The following is a 26,246-nucleotide window of genomic DNA, read 5'->3' as shown; positions in this document are numbered from 1 at the left end:
AGCAAATCTTAGCAGGACTTATACTCGTAATGCTAAGGTCCTAGGGGGTGTTGCTGACCAAGAGACCTTGGAGTGCAAGTTCATAGCTCCTTGAAAGTGGAGTCGCAGGTAGATAGGATCGTGAAGGTGGCATTTGGTATGCTTTCCTTTGTTGGTCAGAGTATTGAGTACAGGAGTTGGGAGGTCATGTTGCGGCTGTACAGGGCATTGGTTAGGCCACTGTTGGAATATTTTGTGGCTTTCCGTTCTCCATCCTATCAGAAAGATTTTGTGAAACTTGAAAGGGTTCACAAAAGATTTACAAGGATGTTGGCAGAGTTGGAGTATTTGAGCTATAGGGAGAAGCTGAACAGGCTGGAGCAGTTTTCCCTGGTACTTCGGAGGCTGAGGGGTGACCTGACAGAGGTTTACAAAATTATGAGGGGCATGGATAGGATAAATAGACAGAAGTCTTTTCCGTGGGGTCAGAGAGTCCAGAACTAGAGGGCATAGATTTAGTTTGAGAGGGGAAAGATAGAAAACAGACCTAAGGGGCAACTTTTTCACGTAGAGGATGGTACGTGTATGGAAACAGCTGCCAGAGGAAGTGGTGGAGAATGGTACAATTCCAACATTTAAGACGCATTTAGATGGGTATATGAATGGGAAGGGTTTGGAGGAATATCGGCTGGCTGCTGGCAGGTGGGATTAGATTGGGTTGGAATATCTGGTCGGCATAGACGGGTTATACCTAAGGGTCTATTTCCGTGCTGTACATCTGTATGATTTTGTCACTCATGGAGGATATAGAAATAAGCTGTGCGGTTGCGTCTGGAGAAAATTAAGGGCATAAAGGTTTGTAGTTACCGAAGGAAATTACATCATTCGGGACCAACAGAGTTTACAGAGACTGCGTGCGTTCTAGAGACAGGAAGAGTTCCTAGTCATCATTAGAAATGCAGAAACTAATTTATGAGAGAAGCAGGGTCACTCTGCTTTGTACCCAGAGACAAGGAGGAGTCTAACAGCTGGAGGAGGTTACTAAGGTAGAGAACTTTTTTCTTGTCATGACGGGAAGGTTACAGAGGTCATGAACGTAGTAGGAGTTCAAAAATTTCACAAATACAGGGAGGTCTTTTTTCTGGTCTGGAAAGGACGACACAGACCGGGATGACTTCAGGAACTGAAGAGTTGTTTTTCGTCCGTTAAGGAGAGATGTGACAGAACTCAGGATTAAAGGCAACGGCAGAAACTTGAAGAGTTGTGCTGATAGTAGGAGGTGACAGGGATAAACAGGGTTGTTGGGGCTGATAGAGATAGGGGAAGGTGGTAACTATGAAACAGACAGTGGAGAAACTGACCGACATAGGGAGGGTTCTGTGGAACAGATGAATTTACAGACAAGGTGGTGATAATGAAGCCTGAGATTTTTGTCATATTCCTTGCCCAGCATTGTTCCGACATCATGTCCTCAGGTTCTGAATTAAAGCCCATGAACCCCTCCCTGTGCTGCTGACTGCGTGAGTGATCTTACCCGCTGTAGGATTTACTGAAGGCTCCAGATCTCACTCTCCATCTGTCTCTGGATGACCAACCATCTTCAATGTGCTGATGGACGAGACAGGAATTGGGAATTCTGCTGAGTCAGTGACATCAAAAATACCTGCAGGAGACAGAGAAATAGACAGGATGGGAAATTATTCTAATGCAATCAAGGCAAAACATAGAGAATGGCACTGAGTCCCACAGAGATCTGGAAAATCCCAATCTCCATCAATGGCCTGTGCAGTTGCTTCCCTCTGGATTGGAGAATGTTGTTGGCCCAGGATCTGGAGTACCTGCAAGAGCGAGAGACACTGACAGAGGCAGTAATTAAACCCACACAGTGAGGGATATCACATGGAGAGAGACTGAGTGATATCAGCAGAGTGCAGGAATGTATCAGGATCACACAATAGTATCATCAGAAGTGGTTCTGACCAGTGAGCACTGCTACCAGTACTCAGGGAAGACTGGGCTATTTTATTGGAATAGGTTCCTCTGGTACCAAGATTATGCAGTGTGCAATAAACGGACACAGATGAGGAGGGGGACAGGTCTGAGGTGAATGGAAATTCGGAAGTCCAAAGAGAAAGGTTGAAATATTGGAACACCATGGAGATGTAGATGAAGACCAAAACAGAGAAACAGTAAGGGAGTGAGTTTAATTAAAATACGACATTGTCAAACAGATTTGTGACAGGAAATTATTGGTTAACATAAAGTAAGTGCCATTTACGCCCCTCACAATTCCTCATACGCCACAAGTGACAACACTTCCGCCCCTCACATCATCGCTGATGTCACACACTCAGTGAATTCAGCGGCCCCACTGCCGTGTTTGCCACCACGTCCACCCCCATCAACAACAATCACCTGCATTGTGCTGACACCCCCCAGGTCCCACTGTTAGCATCCCCGTTCCCAGAAACCTGAGGGGAACACCACCCTGCTCAAGACTCCACGCCCATTCCCCCTAACACCACACTCACTCCAGTTACAGGCTCGGTCTCTTCCCCAAGCTCCACACCACGCCAGATCCCAGCTCCCAGTCTTGGCGAGTTTTCACCATTCTCTCTGACCGCACCCAGAAGGAGGATGAATGAGCAGTCCTCAGGAAAAGCCTCAAATTTATCAGCCTCTGTCTAAGGGTTAATGAATTTAATACACGCCGTGACATCGAACACTTCTTCTGACGCCCACGAGCTTACTTTCACAATGTAGACACTCGCCAACCTCCGAGGATCCCATTGCCCACCTCCAATGCACTCCATCCATCAGGAGACCCCGTGATGTCCTATTACCTGCCTACAATTTCTTCATTTCCAACTACCGCTGAGACATGAACCACCTCAAACTGGATATCCATGGATTCTTTCTGCTCCCGACCGAGGCAGTTGCTTTGGTGTCAGGAACAGCGCAGAACACACTTGCACGTTTTGCTCAATATCACATATTTCTAATGCAATCTTCATTTGGTGGGGCAGTGCAGAACGAGAGGGTACAAATCTGGTGTGGGAGGGTGAGATTCGAAAGGCAATGAGGAGCAACGGCTTCACGCAGAGGGTGGTGCGTGTCTGCAATAAGTTGCCAGACGAGCTGGTGATGACTGGTACAATTCCAATATTTTTAAGGAATTTGGACGTGTATTTGAATAGGAAGGCTTTAGAGAGACATGGGTCAAGTGCATGCAATCGCGGCTGGATCAGTTGAGGATATCTGTTCGGAATGGACAAGTTCGATCAAAAACTGTGTTTCCAGTGCTGTCCATATCTATTGGCTCAATGATATTGCATGTGAAATGATAAAAAAGATGAATAAAATAATGAAGGAAAATTGTCGAAGTTGTTAAATTCAAACAACTTCAGATAATTTTATTTTCAATTATTTTAATTACCTTTTTTATTTGTGTTTCTTTCATTGTTCTGTACTTTTTATTTCTTGATTGTCTCCCTTTCTGTCGCTTTCCTCTCTGTCAATACATTTTTCCTCTCCTCTTCCCGCTTTGCTACGCTTCTCCCCTGTTTTCCATTTAGTCTGCTTCACACATCCCCCACATATTTTGCCACATAGCACTGGCTTCAGCCTTGGTCATTCGCAGCTCCTAATCACCCTTTAATCTCTCCGTGCTCTGTCATTATCACCTTTGCATCTGGAGCCCTGACTCACCTTCTCTCAGCAGGGTGTAAATAGCTCCCTAATTCTCCCCTTTTTTTTAATCTTTAACAAAGGGTCAGTTATACTCGAAACGTCAGCTCTTTTCTCTACTTGCAGATGGTGCCAGATCTGCTTAGATTTTCTAGCATTTTCTCTTTTGGTTTCAGATTCCAGCATCTGCAGTAATTCGCTTCCATTAATGGCTCTGTGATATTGCTGGGGATATGATAACTCCAGTGTCGATGAATAAGAGGTGAACAAGCGAATGAATTCCCTCTGGAAGTCGCGTGAAAAGTAGTAACAGAGATCCAGGAAAATAAGATGAACGAATCTTTGATTTCAATTGAAGCCTGACCTCTGGTTCTCTTCCGAGACTGTGCCAGGTCGACTTAATACTGCATATATTTCATGTTTTGCATTTCTTTGTGAAAACAATTGAGACTGATTGATTTGCTGCAGACAACATCCAAGAGTCATCATGGGTACGGCGATCGAGTTGTGCATCTATCCCTGTCAAATGTTTTATTGCGCTGGCGAGGCTTTCTGTTTGGTGATTTTATGGTTCACATTGTTTGGAAATACAGCAACGCAGCTGAGATCCGGCGTGGGACCAACGAGTTGCTGTTCCAAGACAGCGATGACTGGCTTTCGAATGAATGCACATCTGAATCGATCATGTGACAAGTTCTTGCAGGAGGTGAAATTAAAAGCCGCAGCGAATTTGGGCACAGGGTAGCTAATGACACAAGCACTTCACCTGGCCAGTGTGGGGATTGAACTCACGACCTTGGCACCATTAGCGCCACGCTCTAACCAGCTGAGCTAACCGACCAACGCAGGCACCTGCCCAAAGCAAATGCCTACATTGCCCGTGCTCACAATCAAGGCGTCTATTCATTTTTTGATTTGATATCGATCGCTCGCTCGTCTGAGGTATTTCCTTTCATTGCAAAACTTTTCAACAAAAAAATAGCATTGACTTTTCCGAACCCGCACACTCGAGCTAACCATTTGCTCTGATATCCAAAATTAAGCACAATGTCCGGACGCCTGCAATTTCAATGGCAATGCCACCAGCTCAGCTGCAGCTTGTCATGCTGACAAATATCGTCTGGAGAAACGTACATTCGACAATCGTTCACTGTGCTTCTGGAAATCCACATACCTTTGGAGTCAGGGTTTTGTGCTGCTTATAAACTGCTGCGAACCTTATGCCAAATGCATTTGAATTGTAATCTAACAGTGGGATTCTTTCTGCTCCCGAAGGCCGCAGTTGCTTTAGAGGGAGCAACAGCGCAGAACTCAATTGCACGTTTTCCTCAATGACTCATGTTGCTTATGCAATCTTCGTTTGACAGCATAGTTAGCAAGTTATCACGCCTTCCTGCAGCGTTTGTCAGCGACAGATCAGCTGCTAAGATGACTGCTTCAGACAGCATGCTACATCCTACATTTGAAAATGGAAAAGGTGCAACGTTTACAGGCTGAACGCTCTCTCACTATTTTGTCTGGCGCGTCAGAGGCTTCGCAATCATGAGGGGCATGAATCGGATAAGTAGATAAGTTCCTTTCGCTCAGGTGGGGCAGTGCAGCACGACAGGGTATACATCTGTTGTGGGTAGGTTAAATTCAAACAACTTCAGATAATTTTATTTTCAATTATTTTAATTACCTTTTTTATTTGTGTTTCTTTCATTGTTCTGTACTTTTTATTTCTTGATTGTCTCCCTTTCTGTCGCTTTCCTCTCTGTCAATACATTTTTCCTCTCCTCTTCCCGCTTTGCTACGCTTCTCCCCTGTTTTCCATTTAGTCTGCTTCACACATCCCCCACATATTTTGCCACATAGCACTGGCTTCAGCCTTGGTCATTCGCAGCTCCTAATCACCCTTTAATCTCTCCGTGCTCTGTCATTATCACCTTTGCATCTGGAGCCCTGACTCACCTTCTCTCAGCAGGGTGTAAATAGCTCCCTAATTCTCCCCTTTTTTTTAATCTTTAACAAAGGGTCAGTTATACTCGAAACGTCAGCTCTTTTCTCTACTTGCAGATGGTGCCAGATCTGCTTAGATTTTCTAGCATTTTCTCTTTTGGTTTCAGATTCCAGCATCTGCAGTAATTCGCTTCCATTAATGGCTCTGTGATATTGCTGGGGATATGATAACTCCAGTGTCGATGAATAAGAGGTGAACAAGCGAATGAATTCCCTCTGGAAGTCGCGTGAAAAGTAGTAACAGAGATCCAGGAAAATAAGATGAACGAATCTTTGATTTCAATTGAAGCCTGACCTCTGGTTCTCTTCCGAGACTGTGCCAGGTCGACTTAATACTGCATATATTTCATGTTTTGCATTTCTTTGTGAAAACAATTGAGACTGATTGATTTGCTGCAGACAACATCCAAGAGTCATCATGGGTACGGCGATCGAGTTGTGCATCTATCCCTGTCAAATGTTTTATTGCGCTGGCGAGGCTTTCTGTTTGGTGATTTTATGGTTCACATTGTTTGGAAATACAGCAACGCAGCTGAGATCCGGCGTGGGACCAACGAGTTGCTGTTCCAAGACAGCGATGACTGGCTTTCGAATGAATGCACATCTGAATCGATCATGTGACAAGTTCTTGCAGGAGGTGAAATTAAAAGCCGCAGCGAATTTGGGCACAGGGTAGCTAATGACACAAGCACTTCACCTGGCCAGTGTGGGGATTGAACTCACGACCTTGGCACCATTAGCGCCACGCTCTAACCAGCTGAGCTAACCGACCAACGCAGGCACCTGCCCAAAGCAAATGCCTACATTGCCCGTGCTCACAATCAAGGCGTCTATTCATTTTTTGATTTGATATCGATCGCTCGCTCGTCTGAGGTATTTCCTTTCATTGCAAAACTTTTCAACAAAAAAATAGCATTGACTTTTCCGAACCCGCACACTCGAGCTAACCATTTGCTCTGATATCCAAAATTAAGCACAATGTCCGGACGCCTGCAATTTCAATGGCAATGCCACCAGCTCAGCTGCAGCTTGTCATGCTGACAAATATCGTCTGGAGAAACGTACATTCGACAATCGTTCACTGTGCTTCTGGAAATCCACATACCTTTGGAGTCAGGGTTTTGTGCTGCTTATAAACTGCTGCGAACCTTATGCCAAATGCATTTGAATTGTAATCTAACAGTGGGATTCTTTCTGCTCCCGAAGGCCGCAGTTGCTTTAGAGGGAGCAACAGCGCAGAACTCAATTGCACGTTTTCCTCAATGACTCATGTTGCTTATGCAATCTTCGTTTGACAGCATAGTTAGCAAGTTATCACGCCTTCCTGCAGCGTTTGTCAGCGACAGATCAGCTGCTAAGATGACTGCTTCAGACAGCATGCTACATCCTACATTTGAAAATGGAAAAGGTGCAACGTTTACAGGCTGAACGCTCTCTCACTATTTTGTCTGGCGCGTCAGAGGCTTCGCAATCATGAGGGGCATGAATCGGATAAGTAGATAAGTTCCTTTCGCTCAGGTGGGGCAGTGCAGCACGACAGGGTATACATCTGTTGTGGGTAGGTTAAATTCAAACAACTTCAGATAATTTTATTTTCAATTATTTTAATTACCTTTTTTATTTGTGTTTCTTTCATTGTTCTGTACTTTTTATTTCTTGATTGTCTCCCTTTCTGTCGCTTTCCTCTCTGTCAATACATTTTTCCTCTCCTCTTCCCGCTTTGCTACGCTTCTCCCCTGTTTTCCATTTAGTCTGCTTCACACATCCCCCACATATTTTGCCACATAGCACTGGCTTCAGCCTTGGTCATTCGCAGCTCCTAATCACCCTTTAATCTCTCCGTGCTCTGTCATTATCACCTTTGCATCTGGAGCCCTGACTCACCTTCTCTCAGCAGGGTGTAAATAGCTCCCTAATTCTCCCCTTTTTTTTAATCTTTAACAAAGGGTCAGTTATACTCGAAACGTCAGCTCTTTTCTCTACTTGCAGATGGTGCCAGATCTGCTTAGATTTTCTAGCATTTTCTCTTTTGGTTTCAGATTCCAGCATCTGCAGTAATTCGCTTCCATTAATGGCTCTGTGATATTGCTGGGGATATGATAACTCCAGTGTCGATGAATAAGAGGTGAACAAGCGAATGAATTCCCTCTGGAAGTCGCGTGAAAAGTAGTAACAGAGATCCAGGAAAATAAGATGAACGAATCTTTGATTTCAATTGAAGCCTGACCTCTGGTTCTCTTCCGAGACTGTGCCAGGTCGACTTAATACTGCATATATTTCATGTTTTGCATTTCTTTGTGAAAACAATTGAGACTGATTGATTTGCTGCAGACAACATCCAAGAGTCATCATGGGTACGGCGATCGAGTTGTGCATCTATCCCTGTCAAATGTTTTATTGCGCTGGCGAGGCTTTCTGTTTGGTGATTTTATGGTTCACATTGTTTGGAAATACAGCAACGCAGCTGAGATCCGGCGTGGGACCAACGAGTTGCTGTTCCAAGACAGCGATGACTGGCTTTCGAATGAATGCACATCTGAATCGATCATGTGACAAGTTCTTGCAGGAGGTGAAATTAAAAGCCGCAGCGAATTTGGGCACAGGGTAGCTAATGACACAAGCACTTCACCTGGCCAGTGTGGGGATTGAACTCACGACCTTGGCACCATTAGCGCCACGCTCTAACCAGCTGAGCTAACCGACCAACGCAGGCACCTGCCCAAAGCAAATGCCTACATTGCCCGTGCTCACAATCAAGGCGTCTATTCATTTTTTGATTTGATATCGATCGCTCGCTCGTCTGAGGTATTTCCTTTCATTGCAAAACTTTTCAACAAAAAAATAGCATTGACTTTTCCGAACCCGCACACTCGAGCTAACCATTTGCTCTGATATCCAAAATTAAGCACAATGTCCGGACGCCTGCAATTTCAATGGCAATGCCACCAGCTCAGCTGCAGCTTGTCATGCTGACAAATATCGTCTGGAGAAACGTACATTCGACAATCGTTCACTGTGCTTCTGGAAATCCACATACCTTTGGAGTCAGGGTTTTGTGCTGCTTATAAACTGCTGCGAACCTTATGCCAAATGCATTTGAATTGTAATCTAACAGTGGGATTCTTTCTGCTCCCGAAGGCCGCAGTTGCTTTAGAGGGAGCAACAGCGCAGAACTCAATTGCACGTTTTCCTCAATGACTCATGTTGCTTATGCAATCTTCGTTTGACAGCATAGTTAGCAAGTTATCACGCCTTCCTGCAGCGTTTGTCAGCGACAGATCAGCTGCTAAGATGACTGCTTCAGACAGCATGCTACATCCTACATTTGAAAATGGAAAAGGTGCAACGTTTACAGGCTGAACGCTCTCTCACTATTTTGTCTGGCGCGTCAGAGGCTTCGCAATCATGAGGGGCATGAATCGGATAAGTAGATAAGTTCCTTTCGCTCAGGTGGGGCAGTGCAGCACGACAGGGTATACATCTGTTGTGGGTAGGTTAAATTCAAACAACTTCAGATAATTTTATTTTCAATTATTTTAATTACCTTTTTTATTTGTGTTTCTTTCATTGTTCTGTACTTTTTATTTCTTGATTGTCTCCCTTTCTGTCGCTTTCCTCTCTGTCAATACATTTTTCCTCTCCTCTTCCCGCTTTGCTACGCTTCTCCCCTGTTTTCCATTTAGTCTGCTTCACACATCCCCCACATATTTTGCCACATAGCACTGGCTTCAGCCTTGGTCATTCGCAGCTCCTAATCACCCTTTAATCTCTCCGTGCTCTGTCATTATCACCTTTGCATCTGGAGCCCTGACTCACCTTCTCTCAGCAGGGTGTAAATAGCTCCCTAATTCTCCCCTTTTTTTTAATCTTTAACAAAGGGTCAGTTATACTCGAAACGTCAGCTCTTTTCTCTACTTGCAGATGGTGCCAGATCTGCTTAGATTTTCTAGCATTTTCTCTTTTGGTTTCAGATTCCAGCATCTGCAGTAATTCGCTTCCATTAATGGCTCTGTGATATTGCTGGGGATATGATAACTCCAGTGTCGATGAATAAGAGGTGAACAAGCGAATGAATTCCCTCTGGAAGTCGCGTGAAAAGTAGTAACAGAGATCCAGGAAAATAAGATGAACGAATCTTTGATTTCAATTGAAGCCTGACCTCTGGTTCTCTTCCGAGACTGTGCCAGGTCGACTTAATACTGCATATATTTCATGTTTTGCATTTCTTTGTGAAAACAATTGAGACTGATTGATTTGCTGCAGACAACATCCAAGAGTCATCATGGGTACGGCGATCGAGTTGTGCATCTATCCCTGTCAAATGTTTTATTGCGCTGGCGAGGCTTTCTGTTTGGTGATTTTATGGTTCACATTGTTTGGAAATACAGCAACGCAGCTGAGATCCGGCGTGGGACCAACGAGTTGCTGTTCCAAGACAGCGATGACTGGCTTTCGAATGAATGCACATCTGAATCGATCATGTGACAAGTTCTTGCAGGAGGTGAAATTAAAAGCCGCAGCGAATTTGGGCACAGGGTAGCTAATGACACAAGCACTTCACCTGGCCAGTGTGGGGATTGAACTCACGACCTTGGCACCATTAGCGCCACGCTCTAACCAGCTGAGCTAACCGACCAACGCAGGCACCTGCCCAAAGCAAATGCCTACATTGCCCGTGCTCACAATCAAGGCGTCTATTCATTTTTTGATTTGATATCGATCGCTCGCTCGTCTGAGGTATTTCCTTTCATTGCAAAACTTTTCAACAAAAAAATAGCATTGACTTTTCCGAACCCGCACACTCGAGCTAACCATTTGCTCTGATATCCAAAATTAAGCACAATGTCCGGACGCCTGCAATTTCAATGGCAATGCCACCAGCTCAGCTGCAGCTTGTCATGCTGACAAATATCGTCTGGAGAAACGTACATTCGACAATCGTTCACTGTGCTTCTGGAAATCCACATACCTTTGGAGTCAGGGTTTTGTGCTGCTTATAAACTGCTGCGAACCTTATGCCAAATGCATTTGAATTGTAATCTAACAGTGGGATTCTTTCTGCTCCCGAAGGCCGCAGTTGCTTTAGAGGGAGCAACAGCGCAGAACTCAATTGCACGTTTTCCTCAATGACTCATGTTGCTTATGCAATCTTCGTTTGACAGCATAGTTAGCAAGTTATCACGCCTTCCTGCAGCGTTTGTCAGCGACAGATCAGCTGCTAAGATGACTGCTTCAGACAGCATGCTACATCCTACATTTGAAAATGGAAAAGGTGCAACGTTTACAGGCTGAACGCTCTCTCACTATTTTGTCTGGCGCGTCAGAGGCTTCGCAATCATGAGGGGCATGAATCGGATAAGTAGATAAGTTCCTTTCGCTCAGGTGGGGCAGTGCAGCACGACAGGGTATACATCTGTTGTGGGTAGGTTAAATTCAAACAACTTCAGATAATTTTATTTTCAATTATTTTAATTACCTTTTTTATTTGTGTTTCTTTCATTGTTCTGTACTTTTTATTTCTTGATTGTCTCCCTTTCTGTCGCTTTCCTCTCTGTCAATACATTTTTCCTCTCCTCTTCCCGCTTTGCTACGCTTCTCCCCTGTTTTCCATTTAGTCTGCTTCACACATCCCCCACATATTTTGCCACATAGCACTGGCTTCAGCCTTGGTCATTCGCAGCTCCTAATCACCCTTTAATCTCTCCGTGCTCTGTCATTATCACCTTTGCATCTGGAGCCCTGACTCACCTTCTCTCAGCAGGGTGTAAATAGCTCCCTAATTCTCCCCTTTTTTTTAATCTTTAACAAAGGGTCAGTTATACTCGAAACGTCAGCTCTTTTCTCTACTTGCAGATGGTGCCAGATCTGCTTAGATTTTCTAGCATTTTCTCTTTTGGTTTCAGATTCCAGCATCTGCAGTAATTCGCTTCCATTAATGGCTCTGTGATATTGCTGGGGATATGATAACTCCAGTGTCGATGAATAAGAGGTGAACAAGCGAATGAATTCCCTCTGGAAGTCGCGTGAAAAGTAGTAACAGAGATCCAGGAAAATAAGATGAACGAATCTTTGATTTCAATTGAAGCCTGACCTCTGGTTCTCTTCCGAGACTGTGCCAGGTCGACTTAATACTGCATATATTTCATGTTTTGCATTTCTTTGTGAAAACAATTGAGACTGATTGATTTGCTGCAGACAACATCCAAGAGTCATCATGGGTACGGCGATCGAGTTGTGCATCTATCCCTGTCAAATGTTTTATTGCGCTGGCGAGGCTTTCTGTTTGGTGATTTTATGGTTCACATTGTTTGGAAATACAGCAACGCAGCTGAGATCCGGCGTGGGACCAACGAGTTGCTGTTCCAAGACAGCGATGACTGGCTTTCGAATGAATGCACATCTGAATCGATCATGTGACAAGTTCTTGCAGGAGGTGAAATTAAAAGCCGCAGCGAATTTGGGCACAGGGTAGCTAATGACACAAGCACTTCACCTGGCCAGTGTGGGGATTGAACTCACGACCTTGGCACCATTAGCGCCACGCTCTAACCAGCTGAGCTAACCGACCAACGCAGGCACCTGCCCAAAGCAAATGCCTACATTGCCCGTGCTCACAATCAAGGCGTCTATTCATTTTTTGATTTGATATCGATCGCTCGCTCGTCTGAGGTATTTCCTTTCATTGCAAAACTTTTCAACAAAAAAATAGCATTGACTTTTCCGAACCCGCACACTCGAGCTAACCATTTGCTCTGATATCCAAAATTAAGCACAATGTCCGGACGCCTGCAATTTCAATGGCAATGCCACCAGCTCAGCTGCAGCTTGTCATGCTGACAAATATCGTCTGGAGAAACGTACATTCGACAATCGTTCACTGTGCTTCTGGAAATCCACATACCTTTGGAGTCAGGGTTTTGTGCTGCTTATAAACTGCTGCGAACCTTATGCCAAATGCATTTGAATTGTAATCTAACAGTGGGATTCTTTCTGCTCCCGAAGGCCGCAGTTGCTTTAGAGGGAGCAACAGCGCAGAACTCAATTGCACGTTTTCCTCAATGACTCATGTTGCTTATGCAATCTTCGTTTGACAGCATAGTTAGCAAGTTATCACGCCTTCCTGCAGCGTTTGTCAGCGACAGATCAGCTGCTAAGATGACTGCTTCAGACAGCATGCTACATCCTACATTTGAAAATGGAAAAGGTGCAACGTTTACAGGCTGAACGCTCTCTCACTATTTTGTCTGGCGCGTCAGAGGCTTCGCAATCATGAGGGGCATGAATCGGATAAGTAGATAAGTTCCTTTCGCTCAGGTGGGGCAGTGCAGCACGACAGGGTATACATCTGTTGTGGGTGGGTGAGAATTCACGACCTTGGCGTTATTTGCACCACGCTCTAACTTCTAACCATTTTTACACAATCATATCACTGGGGGTGGGTAAACTGAAGTCTACTCCAGTACTGGCAGACTTAGAGTTTGTCCCATGCAGTGACGGTGTGTGTGACAAAGATATGGAGGGTGTGTAAGATGTAGTGTGGGAGGATGTATGAAAAACATGGGGAGGTTGTGTGAGACTACAACAGGGATGATGTATGTGACCAGACAGGCAGCGTATGTGTGACAAAAACAGGCACTATGTCCTCAAATATGAGAGAGTTTTTAGATAATTTATTTATGTTCGGACTTGCCATTGAATGTTTTGATGGACAGTTTGCATGTCCAGCTGCTATATTATTTGTTTCTAGAAATGTTAGCCTGAAATAAATTAAGTATGATCCCTCAGCACTGATCCTCCGACAGCACCCACTCTCCCAACACTGAACAGGCGCCGATGGCACTTACTCTGCACTGGACCTGTGACAGTACCCTCTCTCTCAGTCCTGCCCCCCCCCCCAACAGTGCCTGCTCCTTCAACACTAACCCTCTGAATGTGTCCACTCCCTTAGAATTTATCCTATTACAGTAACCGATCCTTCAGCAATAACCATCTGAAAGTTTCTGCATTCTCAGTTCTGATGCTCTGACAGCGTCATCTCTCACAGCACTGAATCTCCAAAAGCGCCTGCTCTTTCAGCACTGACCTTTTGCACTGGAAACAGAAAGTGCCGTTCTGACCCTCTGACAATGCATGCTTTCTTGGCTCCCGTTTAGAGCCTGGTTCTGGTGTACTATTTTACTCAATTGCACAGTGTTCAGAAGTTTCGAAGCAACCAAAGATATCATCTGTGAATTGCTGCGCCAAATGATAATAGCAGTCTCCTGCGAGTGAGGGAAACAGAGGGAGGTGAACAGAAAAACTATTTGATCCTATCAACTTTGATAAATCCTGCCTCATCCTCAACACAAGTCCATAACCTGCGGCCAGACGACCTTTTATTAACAGTCACAGGCCACATTGGATTTGTTACTAGGTAATGGATTGACCCGGTGTTAGATGTGAAGGTAGGTGAACAATTCAGTGATCGTGAACACAGTTCTGAATGATTACTTAAGCAATAGAAAGGGATAGTTATGTACTGCAGGGAAAGATGTATATCTGAGGGAAAGGCAATTAGGATGACATTTGGCAAGATTTAGTTTGCACTAGATGTGGAAAGAAACGGATGGTATGAGCACAATTGAAATGTGGAGCTTATGAAAGGAACTGATATTGCATGTACTTGATGAATATGTGCCTGTCAGTTATGAAGGAAGTTGTCGAGCGAAGCAGCCGTGGTTTACTAAAGAACTTAAAGCTCATGTCAAGAGAAAGTAGGAGGCTTATGTTAGGATTTGACTTGAATGCTCAGTTAGGGCGATTGAGAGTTACAAGTTAGTGAGCAACGAGTTGTACAGAGAGTCCAGAAGAGACAGGAGAGGACATGAGAAGTCGCTTGCGGATAGAATCTTAGAAAACCCTAAGGCTTTAGACATGTATATGAGGAATCAAAGAACGACGAGAGTAAGATGAGGACTAGTCAAATATAGGAGTGATGAATTGTGTGTGGAGTCAGAGGAGGTAGGAAGGCTCCAAACGAACATTTTTCGTTCGTATTCATATTAGTTTCAGACAACGGTGTAGAGGAGAATCTGAGATACATGCTACTAGACTGGATGGAAATGTGGTTTACAAGGAGGATTTGTTAACAATTCTGGAAAGTGCGAAAATAAGTATGCCCCCTCGGTCAGCTGGGATCTATCCAAGGATTTCCTGGGAAGCCAAGGGGGAGATTGCAGAGCCTTTGCCTTTGATCTTTATTTCCATATTGTCTACAGGAATAACATTCGAAGATTGGAGATAGCAAAAGTTGTTCCCTTGTTGAAGAAGGGTCATACAGATGACCCAAGTAATCATGACCAGTGAGCCTTACCTTTCTTGTAGGATAGGATATGGAACAGAGTATGAGAGATAGGATGTATAATCATTCAGCCAGCAACAACTTGATTTCAGAGGGTCAACATGGTTTCGTGAGTTTTTCGAGAAGATGACCAAGCATGTGGATGAGGGTAGGGGACTTGACGTGGTGTACATGACGTCTGTAAAGCCTTTGATAAGATTCCACATGTCAGGCTGTTGGAGAAAATGCAGACCCATGGGATTGACGATGATTTAGCAGTTTGGATTAGAAACTGGCTTTATGTGAGAAGGCAGCAAGTGGTGGCTAATGAAAAATATTTAGCCTGGAATCCGGTAACGAGTGGTGTGGCACAAAGATCTGTTTTGGGACCAAAGTTGTTTGTCATTTTCATAAATGACTAAGACGCAGGCATAGGGTGAATGGGTTAGTAAGCTTGCAGATAACAGTAAAGGTGGTGGAGTAGTGAGCAGCGTGGAAAAATGTTGCAGGTTGCACGGGAGCTGGGATAATTTGCAAAATTGGTCTTAGAGGTGGCAAATAAAGTTCAATGCAGCCAAACGTGAGGTGATTCCCTTTGGGAACAATAACAGGAAGGCAGAATACTGAGTTAATGGAAAGATTCTTAGCAATGTGGATGTGCAGAGTAACGTTGGAGTCCATGTACGTAGTTTCCAGCCAGGTTGTTTTCTTTTTTTTTGATTACTTACCGTGTGGAAACAAGCCTTGCGGCCCAGCAAGCATCAACTGACCCTCCGAGGCGGGACACACCTAGACCCATTTTTCTACACTGACCCCTTTACCTAACCTGCACATTTTTTGGATTGTGAGGGGAAAACAGAGTAACAGGCAGAAACCCACACAGACAGTTGCTTGTAGGAAGAATTGAACCAGGGTGGTTGTGGGAGCGATGCAGCTGAACTAACCACTGTGCTACTGCGAAAGAGTACGTCAGCGTCGGTTTTATTGGTAGAGGATTGAGTTCCTGGGCATTATACAAAACACTTGTGTGGCTCCACTTAGAATATTTTGAACTGCCTGGTCGCCCCATTCCAGGAAGAATGTGGAAGCATTGGAAAAGTTGCTGATGAGATTTAACAAGATATTGTCTGTTCTGGATGAATAGTCTTATCAGGAAAATCTGAGAGACTTGGGTCTATTTCCATTGAAAAGAAGTCTGAGAGCGGATTTGATACAGAGTTGCAAGGTTTATGAAGATGTGCAGCTCAGGTTGAGGTTTAGGGTGCAGGTCTGCTCGCTGCGCTGTTGTTTTGAATCAAATCTACAGCTCAGCGATCAAAACTACTCCAGGGAGTTATAAGAGGACTAGATAGGGTAGACTGTGGAAGCATTTTTCTGAGGAAGTTGTACGAGTGGTCATAACTACAAATTGAGGTTTTATAGGTTTAAGCCGGATGTCAGAGGCAGGTTCTTTGCTCAGTGAGTACTAACGGTGTTGAATGCCCTGCCTGTCAATGTCGTTAACTCAGCTAAATTATGGAGATTAAAACAATCCTTGGATAAACACATGGATGATGCTGGGATAATATTGGGGGATGAGTTCAGATTAGTTCACAGGTCGGCGCAACATCGAAAGCCAAAGAGCCTGTGCTGCATTGTATTGTTTCATTGTTCTATGTTCTAAAGCAAAATCTCCACATTGGGAGCTCGAAACCCATGGCATCAATTAGGATTTCACCAGTTTCCACATTTCCCCTCCCTCCACCTGACCTCACTTCAAAACTTTCAGCCCAGCACCGTCCTTCTGACCTATCCCATCCGTCCCATTTCCTTCCAACCCATGTGCATCACCCTCCCCTCCAAACTATCAACTTTACAACCACCTCCGTGCACTTATTGCTTGCCCACCCACTCAACCTGTCACTAACCATTTCCAGATTCCACTGTCCTCATTGCAAAATGTCCTCCCCCCTATTGTGTATCGTCAGTAAAACTGGGCACATTTCATTCTGCCAATTGCATCAAGTCATTAAGGCAGATATAAATCGTTGAAATCCTATGACTCACCATTCCAGCACTTTACTAATTACATTTTTACAACTTGAAAATATGCAATAATGCAGATTCTGTTTCTTGCATTAAATAAACAACAGACAATCCTGGCCTTTTTTTTAACATTTCACCGTGAACTCCGACCTTGAACTATGGCTTTTGATAAGTTCTCTTATGGAATGTGAGCAAATATTTGATCAGCTCTGCTCGAAATATTATCAAAGGATTCTGACAAATTTGTCAAGTGTGTTATCCATTCAACAAATGATGTTGACTCAGTTTGACTCCAATCATCTTTTCTCAACGTCCTGCAATTTCTTTCTTCACAATTGTCTCTCGCAGTTTCCAAATGACAGATAAGATATTGGAACATATGGAAACCATTCATCCCATCAAGTCTGCTCAACCTTTTAATGAGGTCATGTCTGATTTGGTTCATTCTTAACGGCACTTGTCCACCTTATCCCCACTCTTCTTGATCCCCAAACTGACTAGTTGTGCGGCCGTCTCAGCCTTGATTATACTCAGCCTTGACAGCCCTTCATTGTAAAGAATTCTGCAGATTTGCTACTCTCTGAAAGACAGAATGTCCTTCTCATCTGTGTCTTAAACGATTAACGGTTCCCTTGAGATTAGGCTCTATATACTCTCCGCAAACTTCGTTTTTCATTAAATATCTTTAGCCGCAGTCCTCTGGAAACTGACACTGATCGTTGGCAAAATTTCCTCCAGAACATCAACCCACCCATCCGCACTGCGCCCTCCGCCATCATTATAAACAGACCATGAAAATCTCCAGTTAAATTTCTTTGTTCCAAAGAGAAGAATCCCAACCTCAGTAATTTATCGACAAAAGGGGTTTGCTCATCGCTGGACATAATGCAAGCGGAGGATTGCGAAGAGGTTTTGGGAAAATATCGCCAGTTGGCAGGTTAAAAAAAAAACAAGGAAAAATAACAATAAACGCATGTCCGCAGCTTTCGAAAGCTTTCGAATCTCTTTGGGAAGCGAAACCACAGGTGAATGAAGATGGAATATCCAACTTAACACAGCCAGTCTTTAAGAGGCCGCGACGTTGATTATGTTGTTCTCTCAACATCAACCAATCTGAGACATTGAAAGGATTTTCATTCCTGCGCGTCAGGAGTTCAAACCTCGCCACGGCTACAAGACCACGAGAAGACTCGGGTGCAAATAAGTTTGAAAAAAATACTCGAAGAGAGCAGGACTCCTGTTGTAGAAACGTTGGTTGCTGTGACGTGGATGTGTTTCCAGCGGGTACAGGATTCACTGCAGTGAATGTCCCAGGATTTATTTTGCAAAAGAAAAACTGATACAGGACATCAATCACTTCGTGAAGGACGGGCTGAAGTTTGAATTCGTGAAAAGTCTGTTTTTGGATCGTGCAATGAGTAAGTTTACCCGTCTCAGTTGCGTAATGGGTCAACACTTTCATCCATTAACCGAACGGTTGGTGTTTTGGGACGTTCCAGGGTCGGATCTCTCACTGCTCATACTTCATTGGCTTTCTTTCCTGCACAGCTCCGGGTTTTTAATGTGGTCAGGAAAATGTTCCCCAAACAGGAATCTTATCCAGAATCGCAAAGGAATTTCTGCATCGTTTTAATAGCTAATGCAAAGGATTGTGGATGTTGGGAATGTGAAAAAAAAAAGAAAATTCTGTGGAATGTCAACAGGTTTGTCAGTACTACTGGGAGAAAACGGAGTTCTGAATACGTTCTGAAACGTTGAATCGCCTTTTCCCAACACAGATCCTGTTCGACCTGCTGAGTATTCTTCTGTATTTACCGCCGTCGTTTAAGCTGGTTATAGATCCCACCTATCGGGGTGAAACACCCAGACCCACTTTGTCCCGACATTTCATCGATTTGAAAGCTGTGGGTTTTGAATTCAAATAACCAATGATTCACTACAGCTAAGCTCCCCAGGGCCAGAGACCTGGAAATGAGAACCTGGTCCGTCCATTTGTAGTTGTGGCCGAGTGGTTAAGGCGATGGACTTGAAATCCATTGGGGCATTCCCACGCAGGTTCGAGTCCTGTTAACTGCGGAGAATTTGCGTAGCATTTCATTTTTGGCGACTCAGATCTCGGCGGGGAGAATCACTTCATCCAGGTCATGAATGGTGCAAATCTCCAGTTCACTCAATGAACTGCACAGATGTACACTTGTTTTGCCAAATTTGTTTAGACTCGTTACGACACAGCGTAAACCCTCCAACTTACAATAAAACCAGTATCACAAAAACGATTTATGCTGTACAGGAATCTGCAACAATTCTATTGGCCAAGAACTACACGAAGTAAAAATTCAGCACTTCATTTCTATAGTAAAAGAGAGATAAATTAACAGACCAATGTATTTATATCACCCATTTTGATGTTCCATTCGATAATGCTATTCAGATAAAACTCCCTGTTAAGGTTTACAGAACAGCACTTCTTTATCAAAACTAAGCAGCTGTAGGTTCATGTCTTCGGATCTTTCTGTCTCTTCTTTGTCCCTGTGTCAAAGATCACGGATCGAAAAGTTATTTTCCAGATATATATTTTTTTCAAGAAGATTGTTACATGCAAGGTCTTGGCAGTCCTCCTCTCAACAGTTCAATGTCCCCCGTCTCATACCCCAGAGCATCTGATTGGGTCCCTGTTTTTTTTTAAAGACTTTCAAGAGACGCAATTAAAATTTGAATTGAAATTTATATATTTTCCTGATTAAAATTTAAACTGAGTGGCCAAACTCGAACTATTTATGTCTCCAGGCAATGAACTAATTGAATTGTTCGACCCAGGATTACGTCGTTGTCTTATTGAGAACACTTGTTGCTGTGTCTGGTTGTTCTGCTGCTTTTAAAACTCTTAAACGTGCACTAATATATGTTTAAAACACCTCGCCTCTACAGGAAACAATGAACCATCATAATGAAGATATGTTTTCATTTTAATTTTTAAATACTTTACCCGAACATATCGATAAATTTTATACAATTTCGACTTTGTTTTTTCCTATATATACATATAAAACATGAAATAAAGATAATCCCATCTGAACACCATCAGTTGAACCTGCGATAACGCGTCTGTGATTTCATTCTACTGACCCACAACATGTACGATTTTTAAAGTGAACGTCTCTTCCATAAGAAGCCAACGAGATATTCTCATATTATTACATATATACAACGTTTTAGCGAATTGTGGTCTGTGTACATAACCTCTCCGATCCATTGTTCATGGCACATACATTAAATTTGTAACGCCAGTACCAAACTCAATAGTTTTTTTTTCAATTGTGCAGCATTTCTTCTGATAGATGTTGATTTTCTATGAAAAATTATCAACTGGCAGTTCTTCCCCATGCTCATTTTTCCCGTTGGAGTACACCTCCAACTCTAACATCACGACCATCGATGGCTACTTAAACGTTTTTTAGACGTTTGGCGTAGGTAATACTGGTTTAGTGGTTAATATCGACTTCAAATGGTCAATTGCCACGTGGCATGTTACTGTCCACCGAAAAGTAGTGTTCTTCTTCAGCAAATCGGTTTACGATGCAACTACACTAGTATAGTTTGGAACAGACTTCTGATAGAGTCCGCTGAGTCTGAAGAATTAAAGAAACTCTTTCTTCGAGGTTGAACATGGCAATTCCTCAGAAGCCTTCGTCCTCACGTTCCAGAGGGTGCTCAACCTGCCATGACCGATGTTACATCCCAAGAACAGCACCTCTGCCTTCGTGAATTCTGTTTTATTTATGTTTGTCATCAGTTTTGCTTCTCGTGGTCGTTCAAAGAGCTCTGCCAACAGACCCTTGTGATCATTCCTTGAATTGTTAAGGATCACTCCATCGCCTAAATAGATTACACAATTTGTCAACCCGGCCATAACTCTGTACAAGTGTCTTTGGGTGTGGCGGGCTTGTTCTTCATTCAAAAGTGCATCACTTTAAACTGATATACCCTATATGGAGTTACAAGCGCATAGATTTGTTCACCAACTTTGACAACGGTACCTGCCAGTAGCCACGCATTATGCCCGACTTGGTGATGTAACTGGCTTGTCCGACTTTCTGGATGCAGTCCTCCAATCTAGAAATTGGATATGAGTTCGATTTTTTAACGGCGTTGACCGTTCCATAATCCGCACAAAATTCAACACAAATCATCTGGTTTGGTAACTAAGACAATCAGCGAACTCCACGCGGTCTGGCTTGGTTCAATGATGTTCTCGTCAAGCATGGTGTTCACTTGCATCTTGTCCTGTCAGCCTTTGAGACGATTAAGTCGAGAGGGATACTGCTTTATCGCAGCAGAATTCCCTACATCTACTTCGTGTTCAATTGCTTTCGTCCTCTCCATGTGATTCTTGCATGTACCCTGACTCTGTAGGAATAAAAAATCTTTCAACACTTTTCTATGCTCCTGAGACAGACAGCTTTCTAATCCATCCCACTCCTCAAGGACTTCATCATTTTAAAATCTGTTTTGAGGTCCATCAAAATTCAAAGCAACTGAATTCGATTCCTCACTCTGCTGGGCAGTAACGAACAACTCTTCCTCCAGTTCTCCCTTTGATGTGTAATACGTTTTCAACATGTTCACATAACATACCCAATACAGTTTTATTTTCTATCTGACATCTTTGCTAAATAGTTCAACTGACTCAACTTTTTCACAGTGACCACCAGACCTAACTTTAAAGGGATCACCTATGATTGGTAACAGTACTGACATGTTATCCCCGTGGGAAAACTTCTGAGTCCCAGCTTTTTATCTGCCACCTGCGTAATCCTACGCTGTGCCATCTTTGGGTGTTGTTTTGCTGAATCACCGACAAATTTAGTCTCTCCCTCAATTCTGTTACATGATTTAATTGTGTGATCTTCGACTTTGACCCTGTCATTTGTTTCTTTAATTAATTCCAAAGGGCAATCACTTCATGTGCGAATATGAACTTAAAAGGAATTGACTAAGTGGATTCGTTTGGAACATTCTTAATGGCAAACAATACGAATGGGATATCATTTTCCCAATGATTCGGGTAATCTTGACAGTATGCTCTCTTCATGGTCTTCAAGGTCTTAAGCCGTCTTTCTAAAGCTCCCAACGATTCAGGAAGATATGCACTAGATTTAAAGTGTTGTATCTCAGCTATCAATAGCCTCCTTAAACAGTCGAGCAGTAAAATTTGACCCTTAGTCCGACTGAATCTGACTAGTTAGGTCATAGCGTGTGAAGAAAGCTAGTAACTCCTCTACCAGAATTATGGCCTTGAAACTCCGGGAAGGAATTGCCATTGGAAATATGGATAGCACATCCATTGTAGTCAACAAGCACTGGTTCTGACATTTAGTTCTTGGGAGGGGATGCACGCAATCAATTATAATCCAACTGAAAGATTTTCCAACGGTGGCAATTGGCAACAAAGGCGCGTTTTTATTGCCGCCTGAGGCTTACCTGCCATTTGACATACGTGACACTGTCAGAAAAAGAAAACCACATCCTGTGTGCATTCCAGGCCAATAGAAATGTTTAGTATTTAGCTTGCGTGTGTCGTAACCCTCGGTCACCCCCTATAGGTAGTTCATGCGCTACGCATAACACTTCCTCTCTATGTGGTAGCTGCAACACAGTCTTGTGTAATTCGGCACACTACACGAATCATATCAAGTAGTGTATCAGCTGACCTCAACTCAACTCCTTCATCTTTCTGTTTACTTGTCACTTGGTGCTGTGACTATTGAGAGTGGGATCTGTTTAACACACAGTCTGGGAAAATAGAAAAATATTTCTGTTTTAACACCTCAGGTTCTTCGTCTTCCTTGGGCTTCTCCATAATAAGGGGAGTCACTTCCAAATTGGATCTTGCCAAATCATTTCATGCACAAACTGAATTCATGGACCTGACATTCTGTCTATCGCGCCCAGCGTAAATTTCCCCGGCATAAATTGGCGCTGCAACCTGATCTTACATAAGGGAACGCTAAATGTCTGCCCATATATCCCACAAATTACGACACTCATGGGAAACAGATATGAAAGGGTACATATTCGCCCATCTCTTACTACCATCGACTGGTTAGATCCTGTCACTCTCAAAATTATAGCTTCTTATTCTTCTCCCCCGTTCTTTCTGAGTAAACGTTACCACAGCGGCAGATTCTTTGTAGAGATCAGGTAATAACTGCATAACCAGCCCCTGCCGAGGCTGCACATCCGTCTGCAGCTTCTCAGCTCTTCTTGCGGTCTCATGTATTACCTACATTAATGCCACCAGTTTAGCTTCTTTGAACACTTCTATTTTCCACAACACCTTTAATTAACGACAAGTACTCTGTCTTTTCGTATTCAACTTTGCCAGAATGGAAACAGCTGAGGCCTTTCACCTCCTTTCCACTCTCTTGGACTTTTTTTTCCTGCTCTCATATCTTCCAAGTGCACCCGGTTCTTGGTTTAGTAATGCAGAATCTCCCCTTCTGCCAATTTCGATCCTTCACAGGACGAATATCTGTTCAAAAGCTTGTCTTATGCACCAGCATGTACTCATCTACTAATTCTGCTCCCCGTCTGACTTTCTGAAATCTTTTTTTCTTCCACGTGAATTCTTGCAATCTCTAGAAGTGTGTTTTTGAACTCCTCCAGCAGAATTATCTCTCTAATAGCCTGAAATATCCTCTCTTTATCCAAATAAGAATCCATCCATCAAGAGTATTGTTTTTATTTCTTTTTAACTCGACATAAGTCTGACCAGTGTTTCAGAAACGCTCTCGATTTACTTCTGGTACCAGTTCAGAAGCACTGAAAGTAGCCTATTTTAATCATTCATAATCTTTTCACACCTCACATAATATCATACCAAATCCCTTCCTCGCTCTGACTTCGAGTTTTGTCTGAACTCGCATTACCCATAAATCTTCGGACTATTCCATCTGCCTAGCCATGTTTTTCCATGAAATGAAGACGGCTTCAACATCATCCTCATCAAAATGTTGTGGAGTTGTGACACATTTACATATATCACTAATTTCCCTTTTAATTTCCATCCTGTTAACTTGACTTTGCTGACAATTTCGCAACTTCTCAAGTTCAAATTTTCTCTTTCCTTCTCTCTCTTCTCTGTTCCTTTCTTATCTCCCTTTGCTCATCCAAGGAATTTCTCTCTCTTTTTCCTCCCTCTCTATCTCCCTTCTCTCTGTTTCTCTATCTCTCTCCTTCTCGTCTCTCACTTTTCTCATTCTTCTCCCCCCTTTCTTTCTTTCTCCCTCTCGCTTTCCTCTCTCTCGCTTTGTTTATCTTCTCACTCCATTTTCCTCGAGACTAACTTAATTTTTTCTACCTCAACTGCACTAAGTTGTTTTTCCGTCACAGCTTAGTGTTTGTGTAACTCCTTCAACTATTTTATTTTTTCCGTGGTTAATCCCAAATCTAACTTATTTGCTAATCCTAAAAGTATGGCATTTTCTTTCATTCTAAACTTTCTTGGCAAATTTGAGAAACATCTTCAAATCTCAGAACGTCTGTTGCAATTTTAAGACATTTCTCTCTCTTATATTTAATCAACCACAAGTCTCCAAAAATAATCACTTTGTCTCACTTGCGTTTTATTTAAGATCTAGTATACTAACCTGGAAGTGTTTCAATTTGCTGGGAATTTTCGTTTCCCGAAATCTATTCAAAGTTGTCCAAACAGGTTCAAATCCAGGACGATCTCCAAGATTGTTAGGACACAAGGTAAACACTCCTGTGAAATTTTAAACCAGCAACACAGAAAATAATTATCTCTTGCAGGAATCTAAAATTTCGAGTGGCTGAGGGCTACTTAAAGTAAAAATTGACAACGTCATTTCTGAAAATATAACAGAATATTTAACGAAACACTATTGACAATTTCTTTCTCTAAACTATCTTTTAACTTCCCTTCGATAATACGAGTCCGATACATTCCCCACTAAGATTGACAAACAACACTTCTCATCTTAAAAACTAGCAGCAGTCGGTGCTTGTCTTCGGAGCTTCCAATGTCTTCTTTTCCCTTTGTTTGCAATTTTTGCGTCACCAATTACTGAACCAAAAGGTACTTTTAAGAGATATTTCTCAGCAGTCTGCTAAATGCTGGATCTTAGCAGTTCTCTTCTGAACTGTTCAATTTTTCCGGTCTTATACCCAAGAGCATCTGATTGTTTCATTGGCTTTTAACATTGTCAATAAAATAAAATCAAACTTGTTTGGAATTAATTTTTTTCAGGGTATATTTTAAACTGGTTGGCCGAATGCAAATTTGTTTTTCATTTCCAGGCAATGAAAGAATTGAGTTCTTCAAACCAGTGTTACGTTGTGGCGTTTTGAGAACACTTCGTTCTGTGTCCGGTGGTTCTGCTACTATTAAGTCTCTGAAAGGTGCACCGATATCTTCATAAGACCAATGAGCCAAGTGTTGGTAAATGAGTCGAGAACAGTGCGCAAATAGGCCTAAAGACATTCTCTGTGCTGGAGAAATCTGTGACCCACTGCGGTGAGCTCCTATGCTGAAGTGCAAGGACAACGTCTGCAAAATATACCTGAGCCATGAAGGAGTGGATTCGACTCTCCCCTGATCTTTCTGTCAGACAGGATATCCTTTGGAACGTTCGGACTCGGTATACAGTGCACATTCCTTGAATTAGTCCCTTGGGGAATCAGGAAGATAAAATCCTCATCATAGACCAGCTGAGTGCAATTCCCTCGCTTCTCAATAACCAACGTGTTATATAACCCTGGTCCTTCTTTCACATACTCCCTGCGTTAGTGTAAAACAGATCTTTGTCCTCGCAGCCTGGCACTCAGAAGGAGATGCATGTGCGACGGGACAAAACTAGAAAGAGACGCGACATGGAAGTGTGTCATCTGTCAATTGTTTAGCCTGATGATATGTTTTTGCGGGCTGCTGTCCTATCATATTGGGTTTGGGTTTGTGGGTTTTTTGGAATTTGCAAGTTACACATGAGTACCGTGTGTGACTATTTAAGCGCACTGTCCATGTTCACTTCAACGGTTCACATTGTCTGGAGAAGTGTCTGGAGTTCCACCTAAAGCTGCCTTTTTCTGAGAAACTCACGGACGTGAAACACAAGGAACTGGTAGAACCTGAAGACGTCTTCCCCTCTGGAAGTAGGTTTGCTTACTTCCAGAAACTCAACCGGTGCTACAAATCTTCTCAAACCTCTGCCCCTCT

General features: G+C 43.1%; 6 non-coding genes across 6 annotated transcripts; 1 reads left to right on the top strand and 5 right to left on the bottom strand.

Moving 5' to 3' along the window:
* Positions 1-4,433: 4,433 nt before the first annotated feature.
* trnai-aau (transfer RNA isoleucine (anticodon AAU)) lies at positions 4,434-4,507 on the bottom strand. Its single transcript has one exon. It is a non-coding gene; the product is annotated as a tRNA-Ile (tRNA).
* Positions 4,508-6,365: 1,858 nt separating this feature from the next.
* On the bottom strand, positions 6,366-6,439 carry trnai-aau (transfer RNA isoleucine (anticodon AAU)). Its single transcript has one exon. It is a non-coding gene; the product is annotated as a tRNA-Ile (tRNA).
* A 1,858-nt stretch (positions 6,440-8,297) lies between these two features.
* trnai-aau (transfer RNA isoleucine (anticodon AAU)) lies at positions 8,298-8,371 on the bottom strand. The gene has a single exon. It is a non-coding gene; the product is annotated as a tRNA-Ile (tRNA).
* A 1,858-nt stretch (positions 8,372-10,229) lies between these two features.
* Positions 10,230-10,303, bottom strand: trnai-aau (transfer RNA isoleucine (anticodon AAU)). Its single transcript has one exon. It is a non-coding gene; the product is annotated as a tRNA-Ile (tRNA).
* Positions 10,304-12,161: 1,858 nt separating this feature from the next.
* Positions 12,162-12,235, bottom strand: trnai-aau (transfer RNA isoleucine (anticodon AAU)). The gene has a single exon. It is a non-coding gene; the product is annotated as a tRNA-Ile (tRNA).
* A 6,770-nt stretch (positions 12,236-19,005) lies between these two features.
* On the top strand, positions 19,006-19,087 carry trnas-uga (transfer RNA serine (anticodon UGA)). Its single transcript has one exon. It is a non-coding gene; the product is annotated as a tRNA-Ser (tRNA).
* Positions 19,088-26,246: the final 7,159 nt, after the last annotated feature.

Source organism: Hemiscyllium ocellatum, chromosome 13 (genome assembly GCF_020745735.1).
Source record: "Hemiscyllium ocellatum isolate sHemOce1 chromosome 13, sHemOce1.pat.X.cur, whole genome shotgun sequence".
Lineage (NCBI taxonomy): Eukaryota > Metazoa > Chordata > Chondrichthyes > Orectolobiformes > Hemiscylliidae > Hemiscyllium > Hemiscyllium ocellatum.
Note: the sequence above shows the minus strand (reverse complement) of the source record. Positions and strands in the feature narration are given on the sequence as shown.